Source organism: Drosophila subpulchrella, chromosome 3R (genome assembly GCF_014743375.2).
Source record: "Drosophila subpulchrella strain 33 F10 #4 breed RU33 chromosome 3R, RU_Dsub_v1.1 Primary Assembly, whole genome shotgun sequence".
NCBI lineage: Eukaryota > Metazoa > Arthropoda > Insecta > Diptera > Drosophilidae > Drosophila > Drosophila subpulchrella.
This window is the reverse complement of record NC_050609.1, coordinates 11,278,780-11,293,417: the sequence shown is the minus strand read 5'-3', so window position 1 is coordinate 11,293,417 and position 14,638 is coordinate 11,278,780. Positions and strand designations below refer to the sequence as shown.

The 14,638-nt window shown below is 37.1% G+C and overlaps 1 protein-coding gene across 7 annotated transcripts in view; it reads left to right on the top strand.

Annotated features, from left to right (window-relative positions):
* LOC119550036 (furin-like protease 1) overlaps window positions 1-14,638 on the top strand; it is a 141,945-nt gene that overhangs the window by 50,077 nt on the left and 77,230 nt on the right. For 5 of the 7 annotated variants that reach the window (XM_037858504.1, XM_037858529.1, XM_037858476.1 and 2 more), the window contains one exon: window positions 10,993-11,027. The exons of the other annotated variants lie outside the window; for them this stretch is intronic. The gene's annotated coding sequence lies outside the window, so the exon portion shown is untranslated. The remainder of the gene's footprint in view (window positions 1-10,992; window positions 11,028-14,638) is intronic. 7 annotated transcript variants of the gene reach the window in all.

The following is a 14,638-nucleotide window of genomic DNA, read 5'->3' as shown; positions in this document are numbered from 1 at the left end:
CAAGTTGAAAATTTATTTCCAACTGAGATTAACTATTTAAAGAAGCTAATTTAATAAGAGAACAAATATTATTTCTACAAGTGCAACGCAAATATAGATATAATTAATAAACTTACACGAGATAAACCCATTTTGCGGTAAGCCAGCGTTCATAATATTGCTAAAACCACACTACACATTTTCTATTTTTTTATTTTTTTAAGAACAAGTGTGAGTGCCTGTCATAAACCGGAGCGAATCGTGCTGGTTCCCTTGAGGTCAGGCATTATTATTAGTTGGATGTTGGGTAAAGGCAATAAGAGAAAAAAAGGGACTTAAAAAAATAATGTGATGTTTCGAAGTGAAATGCCTGACCTTATTCCAGAAAATAAAAATTACTTATCTCAGAGACCATACATTTCTTTGGTTACATAAATCGTAAAAGTGATCCCCTTATTATCCCACAATCTGGGTATTACTTACACCCAACTTTTACTCTAATTGACCACGCCCAATGCCATTTATTTATTTTTTTCGCCAGGAGGTGGCAGTTTGTATTTAACTTCTCGGCTGAGTAATATTTCAGCCATGCTTGAACTACCCAGGTGATTTATGTCGTGTATGAAGTTGTGTTTTTATTGTTTGGCCTTTATATATAGGTGCAAGCGTATATATATTTTATTGCCAGCGGTAGGCGACGGCAGGTGGCGCCACCTAAAATGGAACATAAATCTACAGAGTTGAAAGGGTTATAAAAACGTGGCGGAAAGCAATTTGAGGGAAGATCGAGTTCATCTGGTACGGAAAAACTCTGTAATTTCTTCCTATATATTCCTCGAACTGTTGGTTGAATTAAAACGCATAACTCTCTTAATAGTTGCGCCTGCGAAGGGAAACCAATTAAAATTAAACCCAGCATAAATGGTTGATCAACTGATTTAACACACATATATTTTGCTGCATACCTCGCGGCATTCGCGATATAAAAAATGGCCACTTTTTCTATATTTTTCCACTCCAATTGAGGAACAGATGTGTGAAATTGTCCCTATACAAGGAAGGAAAAAATCGAACGTACATATGAGAAAAAAGTGCCGGTGGGGCAAAATAAAAATCATGTTCATTATTTATTTGATGTTTCCCCGCGTTGCCTGGCTTTATTTATTTACCTGTGCACTGGTATTTATTTAGTTTTTCAATTCAATTGAATTTCCATTAACAAATTGCGCACTCTGCTCCTCGTCAGTTCCGCATCAACTTCACCGTCATCACGACCATTTCCATTGCCAAACGAAGTTTCCACATTTTTCTGCTTGTCCAATTTATGGTCAGGTTTTGTTTCCTTTTATTTATTCTGGCATGTGCCACATAAAAATAGCAATAAAAATATATCAACACAATTTAACACCGTTGCGACTACTGTGCCGGTAAATTTTAGATTTGCCTGAGACTAAATTATAAATTTAGAAAATAATTGAAAGCAGCTTGTTGTTTTGAAAGCATAACAAATTGAATGGTTGAGATTTATTGATTTGGAAGCAGTGAAATTGAACTAAGCAATGGTATTTTATTATTTTTCAGTTTTTTTTTTTAAGGAAGTTTTGTTATTTCATAGAATGAAGAAGTGTAAAAACTAAATTGAACACCTGTTCATGTAAAACATGTTTAGCTTCGTTTTTCTTTGGTTTTAGGCCTTACCTGAGATGTACCTAAACATTTACCTATAAATTTTCCATTTCGAAAATCAAATTCCATCAGCAACCAGGAAACCAAGTTTCAACACTTTGTGGTGTGGCCAAAGTACTTCACCATCAGCACTTAGAAATCTGCCACACACTTCCCTTTCTCTAGAATTTCAGTCTTAACAAAGCCACACCACATCCTCCCACTTTTGAGGACTCCTGAATTATAAATTGGCTTCATTACCCATCCAGCCTTGACCGCATGACAAGCTGGAAAATGTTGTGTGTTGAGTAGTGAAAATATCACAGGCCAAAAAGGGGGTCATTCCTTGACATCCCCATTTCCCATTCGCAGCAGAAATCGTCTTGATGGTGTTCCATTCCATTGAGAGAGAGGAAATAAATGGTGTACAACTTTCAAACCAATTAACCCACAAATTTTGCACTCAATTAGCTTTCCTCAGCTAGGGTCCTCGGAGACTGGCTGCATATATTACACAGTTGAAATAATTTATTTATTACCACGCCCTGACATTTTATCAAGTTTTACTCTGTGGCCATTGCACTTCCTCCTCTTTGGCCAATTAGTCTGGGCCAAAGCAAATTATTTTCCGCTCTGGCGGAGAAAAAATAATAAATAATTGAATAAGTTACTCATTAGTGTGCTGACTGGTAGTGACTTGTGGGGTGAAGGAGGAAACAAAGGAGGCGGCGGGTGGAGGTGCAAAAAGAAAAAAAAAGTATAGAAAAAAGTACTCACAATATCCTGGTAACTGTCTGCGTCGGTGTCTGTTATCTAACCTTAACATGCACATTTAGTTGCCTCATCCGACTCCCCCACTTAACTTCCTTCATAACCCCCTCCCCTTTATAAAAGAAAAAAAACAAGCTCTGTGTCTACTTGTCTGTCTGTCTTGCTGCGTAAATTTGTCACCATTTTGCTGGCAACCTAAGTTGCACTAACTTGTCTTTGTTCCTTTGTATTTTTTGTTACCCTGCTATGGGGCATTATAATATTTGAAACAGCTTTGATCTCTATTTGAAAAATATAAGGAATTTTTTTGTTTTTTAATGAAAATGACAAATAACAATAACATCATCTCAGATTTTTATTAAAAAATAAATACAATTTTAGAAACTTATAAATAATTTTGAATATTAAAATTGAATATTAAATACTTATGGATCAGGTGCTACCATTTTTTTTCATAATATTTAGTATTTTTTCTGGTATTCTAGAGTATTCTTTTACTTCACATTTTAAAGTTATGATTTATGTTAGAGTACTATAAGCCTGACTGAAAGAAGTCTGCTTTCTCTTTTTTTTTGTGTTCTTTGTAGGTTCTTTAATTCTTCCTTTTTTTCCTCGTTTGCCCCGTCATTTATCAATCATAATGCTGAGTAGTCTCATTACTGTTTTGCGCTTAGCACTTTGCTTTTGCCAGGCAACATAGCAGCTTTTCTCGGCCTTCCCCCTAATTTTCTGCTTAACAACTATCCATCTCCCCCGCTGTTTCTTCGCTTTCGCGTAATTGCTTTATGCCCTGATTTATGCTTATCTTTAGTCATATTTTTACATTTACCTTTATCACACCATCGTAGACGATGGGCGGTAAATGGGGAGGGTGAGGCTGGGTTTTTGGGGGTGGAAAACGGAGGTTGACCTAATTTCATTGAACTTAATTTTTTTCGCTCATGTCTGTGTCAGCGGGAAGTAATCTCTCGGTGTGTAAAAGAGATTTACAGGGTAAAAACTCTAAAATGAAGCGTTGCTTAAAGATAAGAGCATAGAATTTTAAAGATATTTTTAAAGTTTTTCCTGTTTATATATTTTTATAAACGATAAAATTCAAAAATATGTTTATGTCCTACTCTACCCCCTACATATATCCTGTTGCAATAATCATAGAACAGGCATTAGATCAACTTCAACGAAGTCACATCTGTATCCTGTCTTCCTCTCACGTTTTTGTGCAAACATTTTTCGAATGAAGAGATGCTTATCGATAAAAATGACCATCAGGACTTACATTTTTTTGCCGGCACATCTAAGTGGGCTGTATAAATTCCAAAAGATATCCATCGTGTATATTCTAGAGTTGGAAAAAAAACGTTCCCATGCTCTGCACGTAATGAGGAAGTCACAGAGCAATTAATGTGGCTCATTCATTCGTTTTGTTTTCGCTTCTCTGGCTCATTTCCGTCCTTATCGCTGAGGACCATTAAAAATATATATGTTTACAAGACGTGAGAGAAGAACTTTAGATAACCGTTGATGTATGTAAAAGAGTTTACGTAACGGGTAGACTAGAATTAAATAAAAATACAATTAAGCCCTAAAACTGGTGCTTCCACTTGTTTCCCTTTTCTGGTATCCATTTTCTAGACTTTGTTTCCGTTTTTGAATGCGAAGCTCAGCATTAATCTGCCGGAATTTAGCTAGAAATTTGTTTTGCTCCCCCACACTCGTTGTCTTTTAGTTCCATTTAAGCGTAAGTAGAACAAGCGTGTATAGTAGGGACTATAAAAGTAATAGAAAATAGGATTTTTAAAACCTTCTTTTAGAATAAGTTGTAATAAATAGTAAATAGTTAATCCAGTTGATAAAACTAGTAAATTAGGTAACAAAATATTTCTGAAATATATAAATCCCTTATGTCTGGTAGAGGCTACACAATTTTAAATCAATCATTAATAAATACCTAAAAATCATGTATCTTTAGTATTTTAGAAAACCTGGCCACTATAATCTTGACTGCTGCTGTATGTGTGCAGCATCTGTGTGTGAGTGCAGGGTATTGCTGCATACGTGCCTGCAACACCTAAATACATGCAACAATGGCTTACAGCAGCGAAAGAGACGGGAAGTGAGGGAGATGGAGCAACACAGAGAGACAGACAATGCACGAAGCTTAAATTGAAATTCTTTGTTTCTTTAAACGTCCCTGGCCCTGACTTCCCCCGAACTCTACCCGAATCCCTGAATCCCCTATATCTCCTGTCTGACTTGTCCGTTCTAACAAAAACTTTTCTACGCTGAGCCTTAAAGTATGCTCGGGATTTTTTATATTTAAATAGTTTTCCCCGTACGGGGAGTTTGTTTGAGTGAATGTGCTGCAGACAAAACAGAAACTTGATGGGCATGTGAGGTTTTTGTTGTGCATACAAGGCATACTATGCAGAGGAATTAGAAATGTCGGAGCTGAAATAGAAAATGGAATTGCGTATGCGCTTTTCCTGCGATGTCAGTTTTCTACCTCAACAAAAGAAACACTTTGTTGTTTTTATTTTTAATGTTATGTATAATTTTACGATTGTTAAGGCCTTGGGTAAAATGAATTTATAGTCAGCATTTGTCCAGTAAATTTGTTTTGGATCGATACCAAAGGTAAAACTTTATATTAAATATAAACAAGTGAGTTTATTAAAATTATGGAAATGAATACCTATCCCGGACTATGAAAACTGACAGTTATTTTCAATTATTTTCCATAGCTGACAACAACTGTCTGTCAATCGGAATTTGGCTAGTGGAAACTGCACTCAACGCATACAAATTAAGTGACATGCAATGTTTTTGTAATTGGTGTTGTCATTGTCATTGAAATGCATTATTTTGCCATCGCCTGCATTTTAATGACCACAGAGGTTTTTCCTCTTTTATATTTGATTGACAGCTAACACGTCCGAGGACCTAACAAAACCGAAATGAAATTGCTTTGGATATGGTTAAAAATGCATTCAGTTTGGTAATCATGCAGATTTCACATTGTGATGTGATCCATCCGACAGGAAAACAAAAACTTTTTAATTAAAAGGAATGGAGAGGATGCCACAAAAAATTCAAAATTTGCATAGCCAAAGGGTAAAGGGTAGGGTGTGCCACCTGACACTTGTCTCACTCGGTTGGGAAAACCCTTGCTGCGTCCCACTCTTTCTACTGCATATTAGTCTACTTCTACACACTGCTGGCAATTCAATTAGAATCCAGATTCTAGGCTGAGTGCACGTCACATATACACACATTTTAATTAAATAAATTCAGTGTTTGCCCGATGCTTGGGCGTCATAAACATTTTGGGGAAAGCAGCATGAAAATGAAAACATTTAACTGCCGGTTACGTTAGTTTGTCCCCCAGGGGTCGAAGGGCGTAGGCGGATGTTGCTCCGGTTGTGTTTGCATAAAATGCAAGAAAATTGCCCTGGCTGCAGTTTTCCTGCAGTTTTGCCCGTGTAGAAGAAGAAGAAGGAGGAGCAACACATCGTTTTGAGCAAAAACGTCAACAGATTTGCTTTTCAGCCTTCGTGTGAGTTTTCCCCTGCTCGCTGCTCCACATAATCAAATTTAACCTGACTGCCAGCAACGAAGGAGCTCAAAATGATGACGATGATGATGATGTGGCTTTTGGAAAAGTGGGAAAACCCACATCCCACTGCAGTTGTCCGAATGCAGCAGTATTTAATTAAACTTCCTACATACTTTTCCTCTTGCATTTCCTAGAACATGCGCATCGTAATGAACTGAACCAATTTGCATCTGCAATTCGGGTAATATGAGCCCATGGTACAGCATAAATTTCTTGGCCTCTTGGGGCTAAAACTCAGTCTTGAGTATTTGGAAAACAATTTCCAAAGCCATTTGCGCTTGCTTCGAGAATAATCAATTTTCTTGGCTGTATTTTAGGGAAATTAATGTGGGTTGCAACTTTAGAAGTGCAATACATTTCTACAAGATTCGTAGCACTATCGAACTTATGTTTTGTATAATTAAATATTAATTACTCCTGGATTTCCATAACCCCTTTTTGACCAGATGGCTGAATTCCAGTTCTCAAATATTTGCCAAAGCCAACAACTTCAATATTTATCCTACCATCCAGCAATGGCAACTAATTAAGCCATTTTTTATGGCCCACTCCATCGGTTAGCCAACTCAGTGCTGCAGCTGGCCAACAAAACATCCAGCACTACCAACTACCATCGCTCCCCAAGCCACCCAAAAGCCCATCTGAAAATCCACCCGTACCACCGCAGACTACAACGAACGCTAGCTAGAATGCGGGTTTGGGTCTTCATGATGTTATCCTGTGGCTTTCGGTTTCATAGTAAATTATTATTATTATTATTTTACGGGGACGTAGGAGGAGTGCCAGCTGCAGTTTCAGTGTTGTGGTTGCGGACAGTGTTGAAATTAAACACTGTAAGCAGATTTCCTAAGCTCCTCTATCTCTAACGAATGAAATCAAGTTGCTGGGCAAATGGTTTTGTGGCTTCGGTCTTTCAACAAAATTAGGCAACGGCAGATAATTATTTATATTTTGCTGCCAAGGATTTGCTTATTCCCAGTCATAATTGCCCATGGCTGCTGGAATGTCTGAGTTTGTCAATGGATTTTCGGTCTTAAACTTCTAGGAAATTCATGTGGTCGTTAGACCACTGTAGAAAATGATTCATTTGCATTTATTTAAATTTCACTGGACAACCCAGTTGTTGGTCCATAAAAAGTAAGCCTACCCTGCCTCAACTTTTGGCTCATTTAAACTTTTGTTTCCACCTGTAGATCGTTTGTAAAAATCCTGCTCCGTGCAAACAAAATAATAATAACGCTTAGTGCCGGGCAAAGTTTAAACAAATATAAGTCTCAGAATCGGGTGGGCTTTAGACGAAAAATAATGGTTTGGAAGACTGGCGAAAAATTCGAAAAAAAGGAACTTTGTTAAGGTCTTTAATTTAATGCTTGGTTACCTTTCTTTTTCTTCCATTTTTTCCTTTGTTGCTCGGGCAACGAGTCTTAAAAATTGCTCAAGTGGTTTCTGAGTAACTTGAGCCGAGAAACAAGTTTAAAGTATGCTCACAGGCACTGCCAAAATGAACGAAATTGAGACCCAAACGCTTACCTTTATTGTTAGGGATTTACGCCTGAAAGCATGTTATAAAACAATAACTAGAAGATTTATTGTACGGCCTACCCGGCATGCCGGTGCTTCTGTTTTCATTAATAAATGCCCAAGGTGGCTGCCCTGCGCCTTTCATAAATTTTCGGCGGCATCTGTACCCCACACCCGCACCCAAAAATTGTGGAGAGACCATTTTCTTAAACGGAATGTTTATTCCACAGTCTTCTACCCTTAGGATTATTGCCTGTTAGCCGAAAGACTAATTCATATTTATAACTGGAAATCCGCAGAGAGATATATGAGCCCTTATCTCAAACAATTGCATTTATACCTAACGAAGAAGAAGCGAATGTACTTAAACATATTTTAACCATTATCCGCTTTTCCGTATCTTTACCTTTATCCCAAATCACATTTATCTTATTTAAATTTGAAAAAATGTTTCTTACTAAAGGCAAATAAACTTTTAATGACACTGTTGATAAAATAACTGCCCCACCAACACTGGTTGTAAATAAACTCTCCTATCAACACTGGGTGTAAGTTTACTCTTACCAATACTGGAAACATGTCCACCCAAACAAAAATATGGCTCCCTAAGCAATTTTACTTATTCACATTTATAACGTGTAATCACATTTAATCAAGTGATACATCTTGCCTATCTAAGCTAAATCTTCTTCTATGAATGCTACCGCAACGCTTAATTGAAGAGGCAGTAACTTTATCGCAAGTCAACTTCCTGCTTAATTATCTGTGCTTAAGTGAGGGAGACAGATATGCTGTGGTCTATCAGCTCGACAAATCCCTGAGGCAAATATCATTTTAACAATGGCATTAAATGAATTTGCATAATTAGCTGCAGCTTAGTCAAGTACTCGTCATCCCCCGACCAACTTCTCCATTTATCCACGTTTTTCGCTCCCCTTGTGGCCATGGTCCTGTGGTTATGATGCATGTGTGACATTAGCTCAGACACGTAATGCCAATTGGGTTCGCACAGCGGGTGGGACAAGATTCTATATGGGGGAAAATCCAGTAAATAAGGGGGCGAAGCTATCAGGATTCGGAATTTATGTGCTTAAACCACATCATCTTTTATGAGAAAAATTGCGATAAATTCTTTTCTTTAATAATCCTACGCAATGTGGTTTAGATTCATTTTCTCAAAGTAACTCTTAATATTAACTTGCCAAATTTGTATTGTCGAATTTTAATCAACTCTTGCTTCAAGTAGTTTTGCAATCATGTTCACAGCTAATTGCGCACTTTGCATCAATTGGAAATGCGTTTATCAGAGAAAATCCATCTAATCCTGGCTCTCAATTCATAATTCAATCTTAAGCGAATCAAGTGAACAACAATTTGCGAACTAATTAATTATGGAAATGCAGTAAAACGCATACAAATTGAATGAGCTTAAGATGGAAATTGCTGGCGGCTAAAAGAGAAGGATACTGGCCATAAATCCTCTCAACGGCAATATAGGACTTTGGAGCACAAAGTTGGCCGAGTGAAAGTGAGATGTGAAAAGTTTAAAGGCCAAGTTAAGTCAAGTCCCCGGCCAAGCATGTTTAGCAAAGTTCATTAAGCACTTAACAAACAGAGCGCACCAAGGGAACTTAATGTGCTTTGGCGTAATTCAACTAAACAAAGTACCAAAGTTCTTAGCCCAGTTCAGTTTGGTTCGGATCGGTTGGGTTTTCCGGGGGAAGAGGGCAATGTGGCATAGATGAAAATCAAATGCGGTCATATCCTCTAGCTCCCCGTCCATGTATGCACATTCCTGCACCCACACATGCAGCTGAATGTTTTGGTCATTCAGGAGCGTCCTGGCATTTTTGCATTTACCGTCAGCGTCCCCGCCAGTGGCTGCAAAACTGTGCCACAGCACAATGTTGTGGCTGCGGCGGTGGAACCCCTTGGTTTTTACACTCAAAAAAATACTATAATTGTGAGAAACGAAAGGGAAAGATTTTAAAAGGGAAAGGGAGAAATAAAAAATTAATATAAATATTAATGATATATATATGCCATATGATAATATGATATATATAATATATGATTAATGTATATTTCATTTTAAGAAAATATTTCAAATTTTTTATCCTCACTTCAGATCATTATAAATTCTTTAAATTTTTAAAATTTATGTATTGTTTAGTTAAAGAAAATAATAACATCTTGTATAGATACTTTCAAATTCTTGATCCTACCTTAAAATTTATTTCAGATTCATCATTTCTTTTCCAGTGCATGAGTATGGTAGAATGTAACCAGCGAGGAGGTTCAGAAGGGCAGAGTTTGTTCAAGCGAACATTGTTAGCCTGCGGCCAAAAGGCTTTCAAAGTTTTCGTGGTTTGGCTGCCAAGGGGTGGTAAAGGGTGGCAAGATGGGCCAGGGGTTATGGGCGGGTTGCTTTGAATTATTGCCAAACATGGGGGATGGTGGGCGCTATGGGGGTGCCCTATAGAAAGGGGTACCAATCGGCCGATGGTCTTTGCCAAAGGATAAGGAAAAAAGTTAATTGGCAAATGGCCAAATGAGTTCAATTTGAAGTTGGCTCAAAAGACAGGAAAAGCGAGTGAGGGAAGTTGGTTCATTTCGAATGGATTCATCTGAAATGAAAGAAAAAGTTGAAACTGCTGAAAGTACTGATAAGTTTCCTGAAATTTTTTTCCGTTTTTAAAAACTACATGTTTTTTTTTTACTACAATCGGGTTACCTTATCACAAATGTTCAAGTAAAATATTTCGTATTTTAGATTGCAAAAAAATATGTAATGTATATTTAATGAATAGGGTTCATTTTCCTTTTTAACATTTTCGTTTGCCTTATCCTTTGCCTATCAAAAAAATAAAGAGCTTATATTTTTTCCCCATATTTTGCTGAAAGTAATGCATTAACGTAATTTGACTGACGTAAGGCATCAACGTCAGAGTTAACATATAGAAAACCCCAAACCCCAACTTGTCATTGATAAATTTAGCCTGACTGTCAACGCTTTTTTTGTTGCGGGCTTCCCATTTTGTCTTGTTGCTATTTTTAATATGCATCCCATTTGGAATTCGCTAACCCAGATTCAGATATATATGTATCTTTCAGCTACTTTTCTTCGTTACTTTGAGCGACATATTTCAGCTTTGCCCTCTTCTTCCACCTTTTCATTCTTTTTTTTTTGCCTCCTTGGCCATTACCATTAACATAAAATGGCTGCCGTTTTGCTGGCCATTTTGGGCACCCCTCCACTTGGAAAGCTTCTTCTAATTACGCTCTTAAAACAAAAAATGTTAAATGCTCCCCCTGCAGCTCAATGACAACTTTGGGTCCTGGCATTGTTATTGCAAAACATTGTCCTTATGCATTTTAAGCAGACTCTCAACAAACATATTTATAATTCTCTAATGAATTTTTTATATCCTTTTTCATTGCAGATCAAAATCAAATTGAAATTGTTTTTTTATATTTGGTAAGTTTTTATCAAAAATTGATATACCTACTTGTGCTTTGAAAAATATTTTTTAGTGTTTTAATCCTTTACCAAATTAATAAAATTGTTTGGGCATTTTTCTGAAAGCTTGAGCTTTGAATTTAATTTGTGGAGAAGATTTTATCTCTGGAGGAAACTTTTCAAGAATTTAGCTTAAACTCCGATTAAATGCAGCAAATGGCACGGCAAATGATTCGAAGTGTTAGAGCTATTTCATCGTGCATTATGCTGACCCCAAATCTCATTAACTATGCTTTTTCGGGGCGAATTCGAGCAATTTAGCGCCACAGAAAATGCAACGCTTTTTGGCTCCTAATTGCTGGCATTTGGCATCCGAAAATTTGCCTGCCCAATGAAGCATGCCACCAAAGTCCTTTTTCCCCCCACTATTAAGCAAAAGATGAAGGAAAATGCAGCCGCAGCGCAGGGCGAAATCTAATTTAAAATTTTGTGCGACGTTGGCGGGAAATGAAATATTTCTCAATGGTTTTTTTTTTTCGAATCACTGATTAAACGGCGTGCTCATCTCAGCTCAAAATCACAAATGGCCCACCAACCGAACCCGCATATGATGTTAAATTAGAGCCCGAATTTTTGATGCAGGATGATTGGGTGTTTGGCATTTGGCGTTGATTTGAAATTGTGTTCTCTTTGAAAGTTTCATTGGGGAAATGCTTTTGGCTCGAAATTTCTGCGTTCGCTTAATTAACTGCTTTTGATTACTTTGGCGTGGTGCAAAACCACACACACAAGCTGGCTAATTGCCATTTAGTTTGAAATATTTCGTAGCATACTTTTATGGTTCGCATTTATTTTAGCTTTTAGAAGGGTGAAAGTAAACTAGTTATTTAAATATTTTAATTTTTCAGATTAAAACTAGTAAATATACTAATAATAATTATAAAAAACTTCTTTATAAGAAGTCAACTAAATCTATATGTATGATAAAATATAGACAGTCTGTTTTGTTACAGATAAATATTTTAATTAGTCGGTTGTGCTATTATCATAACCATTTCATCACAAATAACAACAGGAAATCAAATTTGTCATTTGGAAACCCCTTGTGTCAAATCATCACTCAGTGCTAATTTAATTAATGATGCATAATGTTATACCAGACCAGGGCTCTTTCTCCAGTTATTCAACATTCGAACAAAACCGCAGGAATATTACTGATGCAAAGGACTCTGGTTGGTTAATGGGTGGACTGACCACTCAGTTTACCCTGGGCTTCGGAAATTGAGCCACCTAAACAATTGTCAATTAAATTTTACTCCTCTCCTGTTGCCTCGAAGTGTGGGTGGATGTTATAAATGCCAAGTCACGTTCGATGCGGTGGTGGAATTTTGAATCGGTTCACACCTCCCACTCCACCTGCTGCACGACCTTCCACCCACTGGAGGTCCACAGACGCGTCTCTAATTTGCATTAAAAGGTGAGCCAGCTGGTTGCACCCCTTTTGGCCACTGGATGCTGTTGCTGGCAACCAACTGTTGCGTAACTTGGGGGTAATCACAGTATGGTTCGGGATAACAGGCCTTGCAACCCTTCACCACTTCAGTTGTTGATTCAATTTTATAATTTTAACGCACAATTTCCCCAATAAATTTCCATTGTGGGTATCCATGATTTGTGTTTAAATATTTGCCGTCAAGCGAAATCATTTCGCAAATGGAATAAATTACTCATTGAACGGAGTACGCTTTTAGAAAATTGTTTTCACCAAATTGCATTTATTATATGTCACGTTTTCCAATCAGCATTATACAAACGGTCATGAAATTGCCTAATTAAAAATGTATGTAAATTATATTTTTCCATTCTTAGAAATGGGTAATATAAGATTTTTATTGAATAGATGAACTAGATTTTTTTCCCATGAAATATCAATATATTTCTAGTTTGCTTTTGCCAGAAAGTCACTCTCTATATATACAGTTTATCACGTGTGGGTGCAGCAAGCAAATATTTAGTCAAGTGTTCGATTTGGAACTGAAAGGCAAAAATTGTGACTCACTTGAGAGTGCACTCAGTCCCCACCCATTCAAACATTTATTTTTTTTCACTTTTATTTGGACCAAAATTGAAATTTAATTTCCTAATTGAATGGTTTTGCCATGTTCTGTCGAGAGTTTTCCCTTGCTCTCCACTGCCAATTCCCATTTAATTGAAAATTTATCAGTTGCATTTGCATATGCTCGGCTCCCATTTTCTGAAATTGACATTCCTCCATACATTTGTGGACCATTTGAACGGCAAAAGCCAACAAAATTTTCTACGCACACTCAGTCATTATTAGTTTCTTCAAATTGCTTTTTAGCTTTTTATGGTCTTCTTTGTACTTACTATACTCTAAAGACTTTTTCATAAAAGAAATTTATACAATTTTTAAAAATTCTATATTATATCACTGTTATTAGTTGGGGTATCAGTTCCCTGAAAGTATTTTTTTTTTTAGTTTTTAACGAGTAACAAAAACCTTAAATAAATGATATATTTCTAAGAAGATAATATACTTTATACATTCAAACTAAATGTAGAAACAATAATTTTTTTTTATAACTATTTAAAGGTTTTGAAAATGTTTATAAACTTTATGAAAATGTTTCTAAAGAATGCTTTTAACTTTTATTGGTTTCTTACCGCCCCTATCCCCATAATAACCATTTGTGACTGCAGCTGCATATGCTTGCTTTAATGATATAGTCGCCCTTATTGCTGCTGCTTCTTTTTAACTCCACCCCCGTGGACATTTAATTTGCCATTGACAACGTGAAAAACTTCACATGGCATCGTTGAAATATTTGCGTGGTTCTCACCCTGTCATTTCCTCCGGTTCCATCAACATTAAATGACTGCGTCGGTCGCTTAATTGAGATTGTCGGGGGTGTGGGTATTATCGCTCGCTTATTAATTTATTTTTATGTTTAATAACAGGCGCAAGGCTGTGGCGCCATTGCAGCGGGTGACGCCAAAAAAACGAGGGAAAAAATAAGTCTGATAAAGGCAGCAGACCAACACAGCAATGACATTGTGAAGAGGTTGTAAATTAATACCCACCAACAGCAAACCAAGCTGGCATGCGCCACCCACCTATCTCATCATTATCTATCCATCGTTGTTTATCGCTTATCCAAAGTGCCGAGAAATAGGTTCATAAATTTTCGTGGAACTATTTGTCCGATTTCCTGTTGTTTTCCTGTTTTTAATGCAAGGCTGCAATTAATGCCTTTTGCGGCGGTTCCAAAAAGCCACTTCTGCGGGGATTGTGGATATCGTTGGCTTGGCTGGCTACCTCGCCTCATTCGGTGGTCGTTTAATTAATAGCAAGCTGATTAATTAGTATTTGTGTGCAATATCCTTGGCCGCAGGGGAGGGTCACTTCTGGAGTTGAGGGTCCCATTTCCGGGGTTTAACTGCGCTTCGCGGAATTGCATTATTTCCATCTACAGCCATGTAAAGGCTGATGCTGCTGCCAATGCAAATTGCCATTAATTTCATTAGTTGATTGTCGTCATGGCAATTCCCTTTGTGGATTTTATAATTGCCGGAACCTCATACTGGTGGAAAAAGGGGAAAATGGGGAG